Here is a 7,500-nt window from a genome sequence, read left to right on the forward strand (position 1 = left end):
AAGATAAGAAGGGAGAGAGGAGAGGGAGGTTTGAGAGAGAGAGAGGAGGGAGGACGGGTGGGGAAAGAAATTAATATTACATTTGTACTAAGGTGTTCTGCAGGGTTCTTTTTCCCTGACTTTAGCCATGCAAACCCCCAACAAACAGACAAGCAAATGAATAAACAGATAAATCGATGATTAAATAAATAGATAAATTAATTGATTAATTATAGATGAATAAATAAATAGATTAGTAAATGAATAGATAAGTGAATATATAAATAGATAAATAAATAAATTAATAAATTAATAAGTAAATAAATAAATAGATAAATTAATTAATTAATTAACTATTAAAAAATTAATAGATAAATACATTAAGAATAACTACTCTAGTCTCGACCCATCCTCCTCAATTCCTTTCCTCCTCGATAGTACACTTACCTTACCCTTTCCTTGGACCCCTCTGCCTTTCTCCTTACCTTTTCTTTGTTTATATATTTCAAAGATTATCATAAAATGAAAATAAAAATAACTGACAATAATGATGAGAACAAGCTGTAAAATGCCTTCAGAGGACCGTTCCATAAAGAAGGGGCCGAAGAAGTCTTGAAGTTCCCTTATCGAGAGCGTCCAAACCAAAGACAATTGGAAAAAAATATCACGAGGAAGAGAGTTCCACAGCCTCCGATTAGAAGGAAAGGAAGAGTTTATTGCCTGAATCTTATAAACGAGTATTTACACGGGAAAGGAACGAGCAGTTCTTCATATTCTCTTTAATTTTACTTCTCCCTCTCTCCTTTCCTCATACCCCCATCAATACCCTTATCCTAATCTCCTCTCTTCTCGTTCCCCTTTACCCTCTCCCTTTTCCTCCTCCTCCTTCTCCTCCTTATCTTCCTGCTTCCTTTACTCAACCTTTAACGCCCATGCCCTATCGTCATTTGCGCATCCTCTAAATCTCTTCAATTTCTCTCTTCCACTCCTTGTCCTTCCCTTCCTCCCTCCCTTCTCCTTCATCCTGCTTCCCACTAACTCCATAACCCCCTCCCCAATCTCTCTTTATCATTCCTTTTCCCGCCTGCCTCTTCCTCCTCCCTCTCTCTCCTCCCCTATCCTTCCTCCCCCCCCCCACCCCCGTCTCACCTCTTGGCGGTAAATCTGATTTGAATCACCGCCAACATTTGCCTCTCTTTACCACAAATAGCAGCTTGCCAACGTGGGTCGTTGAGTTCCTCTTTCGGTTCACGGGTCCGGTGTCAGTAACCGACAACCAACAATGACAGCCACTCGCCCTGGCTGTTCCGAACGTACAAGACTTGCTATTGTTTAATTCTGGCTGACGCCTTGCGATTTTATTTAGGTATGTGGGGTATTGCACCCACGGCCTAAGGCGTGGGAATACCCTCCTCCATACCCCGAGGTATTTGTTTTACTCTTACCAACGTCAGATGCGTCTCTTGGGCTACGTGGCACCTCTTTGGGTGCTTACTGCCTCCTTTATTGGACATTTCCTCCGTCCAATTTATCCAATTTCCCCTCCATGAAGCTAATATTCCTCCACTTTTCCTCCCACCGCATCTCCTCTACGTCCTCTCCTTTCACCCCTCCCGTCCCCTCCCCACCAAAACTTCCTCGTAAAGCAGCCTCCGATTTTTGCTTTCTTCCCATCTTCTCCCAAGAATCTCACTTCGGCTTCCATTCCCTCTTCCTCGATTCTTTCTATTCGGTCCTCCCTTAGCCCACTTCCTCTACTCTTTTTCTCATTCCCCAGTTTTTTTTATTCACTCTTAATCCCAAACAGAGCCAATCTCTAGACCCCACGTACTCAACCCCCCCTGCCCTCTGAATCCACAAAACGTCTTCCCCAACCAAGCCGTCCTCAGTGGGGAAGCTGTGAACAATGGAGGATGGAGTGGGTTTGTGTGCGTGTATGTGTGCACGTTTGTGTGTGGGAGAATCTGGCCGAAGCCACTGAAGTCATATAGTCAATAAATGTCTCGCACAAGCCACTACTTTCAATTGATCAAACAATACCTTCGTTAACAAACTGTATTGGCAATGAAAACTAGTTATATGAATACATTCAAATTGAATTTCATTACAAGATGATATTGTCAGTATATTACTATAATTACATATATCCTTTATATATATCCTAAGAACGTTTCTTGTTTTGTTTTTTCTTAGATTATATCAACGCAATAGTATCTAAAGAATTAACTACATTAAAATCGAGGGACATCTCAAGACTTATGATCGTTACTGTATATCTGTACAAGGCCCGTTTTTGTCCTCTCCCCCCCCTTTTTTTTTGTCAAGATATATATATATATATATACATTTTCTAATTTAGATATAAAGTTGAACATGGACTGAACAACGTCAATAAATGAAAATTAAGACCACGAAATAAAAGTCATGTTTTTAAACTCCTTTAAGATTTCACCTCCTGTGGATTAAAACAAGTTCTACGCGGATGAATTCTTCTTCTTCTACCAACTTGGATGACGATGATGCTGATAGTGATGATGATGGTGAATGGTGAATGGTGATGGTTGCGTGGTGGTCGTGATGATGTGATGATGATGATGAATAATGAATAGTGAATAGTGATGGTTGTGTGGTGGTCGTGATGATGTGATGATGATGATGATGATGATGATGATGATGATGATGATGATGATGATGATGATGATGATGATGATGATGATGATGATGATGATGATGATGATGATGATGATGATGATGGTTGATGATGATGGTAAATAATGAATAGTGAATGGTGATGGTTGCGTGGTGGTCGTGATGATGGTGATGATGATGATGATGATGATGATGATGATGATGATGATGATGATGATGATAATAATGATGATGATAACGATGACGACGACGACGACGACGACGACGATGATTATTACGACGAGGACGACGATAATAAACTGTCTCCAAGTCCGTTTTGGCTTCCTCACTCTGACAAGTAAGTATATGGGCACACTCCAGGGGCAGCAGTAAAGTGGCAAGATACTAAACCAACCCTTTCACAACAATATACAACGACTTCTATGACCAGACTAAAAGAGCTTTACTTACTGATACTATATAAGCGCTAGCATAGAGTCAAAGTAACAACTGGGAATCGAGAAAGTGGTTGGATCAAAACCTAAAGTGCCATGTTATTACACAGTAAGATAATCTAAGCAAAGAAAAATTAGATAAACAAATATATAAATAAATACCCAAATAAATAAATGAATACATAGCAAAATGAATGAAATGATAAAGGATTAAATAAAGAAATAAACGAATAAATAGATTAATTAATTAATTAATAACGAAGGAAAGAAATAAATAAAAAGAAAACAGAATAAATACATAAAGAATTACCATAATTGGATAATGAAGTAGAGAAGTAAAATTAACTAAAACATGAATCAACTTCGCTGTACTTCTCCACACCGTACCACCAAACATAACCCTTTACGTATTCTCCTCTAGCAAAAACCATACAACTTTATTCAGTTGGACGGTTGTTAATACAATCTCAATTAATTCCTTTGCAACTGCGGCTCCTTTTACTACTTCCGATCAGATTAATGCCAGACGATTTTATTCAGCCGAAGGGAACGGGTTATCCCCGTTTGTGATACTATCACACATACTAAAACAAATCCCACAAGTACTGGTTTCGTCACGCTTTGAGGAGCTGGAACCACTGAAACACAATTATACTGCCTTCTCACTGCCGGTTTAGGCAATACCAGTTTATGTGCCAAACACCTGCCAGATCCAACTAAAACCATATCTAGTATTCCAGTCCACTAAGGATCCACATATTGGTCCTTCTAGTACATAAATGTACTTCCTTTTGTTATGTCTTCTACAGCTCCCTCACTATAGTACATGTATGTACTTGCTACATTTATATCTACTAAACAGGAAAAGACAAATGAATAACCCGTCTTCTCTTTCTCTTACCCACCCCCGTTTCTTTTCTATCCTATAATTTCTTCAATTATCTTCTTTCCTTATCCTTCCTACCCCATCATTTTCAGAATTTGCCAATGTCCTTCAGTTTCTCTCCTCATTCATTTCCTTCAATATATATATATATATATATATATATATATATATATATATATATATATATATATATATATATATGTATGGTATATATATATATATATATGTATATGTATATATATATATATATATATATATATTATATTACACACATATATATATATATATATATATATATATATATATATGTGTGTGTGTGTGTGTGTGTGTGTGTGTGTGTGTGTGTGTGTGTGTGTGTGTGTGTGTGTGTGTGTGTGTGTGTGTGTGTGTGTGTGTGTGTGTGTGTGTGTGTGTGTGTGTGAAAAAACTCTCCACCGCAGGCAATGGAAGTTTACTTATTTTACTGTACTTTCACGCTCTTCAAACAATGAAAATGTTTCTGCGAGAAGTCTCGCGCCAACCACAAATACATGAGGAGTCGGAGAAAACATCTGCACCTTTGCAGACCTTATCCCCCCCCCCCCCTCACACACACCCATCCCCCGAGCGCGGTAGTGTTTTTGTCTTAAGTTTTACTGTGGACGCCCAAGAGCGCGCGCTGGAAATGTACAGGGCGTTCTTCAGCCACTTTTGGCAAGTGTACATCTACAGTACTGGACCTGTGTGAGTTGTTCCTTTGCGGACATACCAGACGCTGTTATGTTCATGCGCGCGCGCGCGCGTGTGTGTGTGCGTGTGTGGTTCACCATTGTCTTGGATCACGTGTTGGAATCGTGATCGAGTTAATATCCTCCCGGATGAGAGCTCAGAGCTCGTATGACCGATCTATGGGTAATACTGTGACCTTACACGCACACACACACACAACTCCCTCCCCACGAGAACTGGAGTAACAACCCACAGCGCAGCGATACTGAAATTATTTCAGCCCTTGGGGTACGCCTCTCCCTCATCTTTCTACGCCCCTTTTCCTATTCAACCTCCACTCCTCCAGAGCTTCCTTTTTAACCCTTTTCTGTGTGTGTGTGTGTGTGTGTGTGTGTGTGTGTGTGTGTGTGTGTGTGTGTGTGTGTGTGTGTGTGTGTGTGTGTGTGTGTGTGTGTGTGTGTGTGTGTGTGTGTGTGTGTGTGTGTGTGTGTGTGTGTGTGTGTGTGTGTGTGTGTGTGTGCGTGTGTGTGTGCGTGTGTGTGTGTATGTGTGTGTGTGTGTGTGTGTGTGTGTGTGTGTGTGTGTGTGTGTGTGTGTGTGTGTGTGTGTGTGTGTGTGTGTGTGTGTGTGTGTGTGTGTGTGTGTGTGTGTGTGTGTGTGTGTGTATGTGTGTGTGTGTGCAAGTGTGAGTGTGTGTGTGTGTATGTGTACTGTATATGCATGTGAGAGAAAAAGAATGAGAGCAAAGGATGTATCGTCGACCCCTTTCGGTGTTGCTTCTCTCCATCTATTCGCAACACACTCCAGTCCAGAGTGCAAATCTTGTGACCAAAATGCCGAGAGAAACACCCGACAAACAATTTAAAGACTATCAACCTTATGTACGCCCACGGTCGACTACCCACCAGCGTAACGGACACTTTGAGTCAGCTTTGACGCGCTCAAGAACAGGATAGTCCCGTCTCGCGCACTGCTTTATCTTGACCAATGATATTCTTCCTCTACCTGTACTTAATGTCCTCTCTTTATTAAAACTTAGACACCGTACTTACTCAGTCAACCTCCAGTTTTCCCACCCCTCACCTTTAATCAACACTTTCATTACAACTCATTTTATTTAAATGAACAGCAATAATCCTTAGTTTTTATCCACGTTATCTTTAAAGAGGCGAACCTTATTTCTACCGTATATTATAACTACCTCATTTTGAAGTAACTGAACCATTCGTGCAGTTTGGGAATACCAGGCTCCCACATGTACCCATATCCGGATTCCATGAAAATAATAGATAATTCGCAATATATATATGTACAGTATATCTATATACACCCATATGCATGTATCTATACACAGCATGCACATCCACATGCACACACGCACGCGCGCACACACACACACACGCGCGCGCACGCACGCACAAACACGCACACACACACACACGCACGCGCGCACGCACGCACACACACGCACGCACGCACACACACGCACACACACACACACACACACATAGGTGCAAAATCTGCGGCATGTCCGATTTGCCTGCCTGAGGCGGAAACGAGGTCCTTATTGCTTCAACCTCATCCATAGCGAGTGGCACTTTTCCTTTTCTCTTGACTGTCGTCAGGCTATTTCATTCATTTTCGTACTACTTTCTCGGCGCTAATGGAGTTAAGCCCCAGATACATAGAGCGCAACATGCAGGCCTGAGCAAACACAAAGCCTACAAGACATTCTAGCAAGATACATTATCACGCCACTTCACCCAGATTCTGTTCTTTGGTGCATTTCTTTTTCATTCTCTTCCTCCTCCTTCTCCTTTATTTTATATTTTTTATTCACTTCATCCTTGCATCATGGTTCCTACTCATACACCTTTTCCTCTCCTCCTCCTCCATTTTCCTCCTCCTCTTCTTCTACACTACCATTTCCACCACTACTACTTCTACTTCCACATCCACCTCCACATCCACATCCACCTCCAGCCGAATAAAGTATCACTGACTCACACATTGGCGATTCTCCTCCCTCCTCCTTCCCTCACCACCACACTCCACTCCTCCTTCCCCACATCCGATCGACCGATCACCAGCTGCCCACGACCTCTGGAATGATTCTCTCCACCTCTCGGTCTGTATATATGCATATATATATATATACATATATATATATATATATATATATATATATATATATATATATACATATACATACATACACATACATACATACACAAATACATACATACATACATACATACACACGCACACACACACACACACACACACACACACACACACACACACACACACACACACACACACATATATATATATATATATAAACATATATATATACACATATATATATGTACATATATATATATATATATATATATATATATATGTATGTATATATATATATATACTATGATAAAGTAGTAGCCTCTTTCTGTCTGTTTGTTTGTTTGTTTGTTCACAAACTCCTCCTAGGGTTTTGGAGATAGACTCCCATAACCATATATATTCTGATACCTTATCCCTCCAGGTACTTGGATAACTATATTTCATATAAAAAAGTATTTTGGTTAGGGTTAAGGGTTAAAGTTAGGTGGGATATGTTTAGGTGAGTGATTATTCACGAACTACTACTTTTTTGCAGATAGACCCCTATAACCATATATATTCTGAAACCTTATAACCCAAAGTAATTGGATAACTATTTTTATTTGTCTGTCTGTCTGTTTGTTTGTTTGTTTGTTTGTTCACGAACTCCTCCTAGGGTTTTGGAGATAGACCCCCTTATCCATATATATTCTGATACCCTATCACTCCAGGTACTTGGAT

This window comes from Oratosquilla oratoria, chromosome 36 (genome assembly GCF_046742065.1).
Source record: "Oratosquilla oratoria isolate Oo_2021 chromosome 36, ASM4674206v1, whole genome shotgun sequence".
In the NCBI taxonomy this organism is placed as follows: domain Eukaryota; kingdom Metazoa; phylum Arthropoda; class Malacostraca; order Stomatopoda; family Squillidae; genus Oratosquilla; species Oratosquilla oratoria.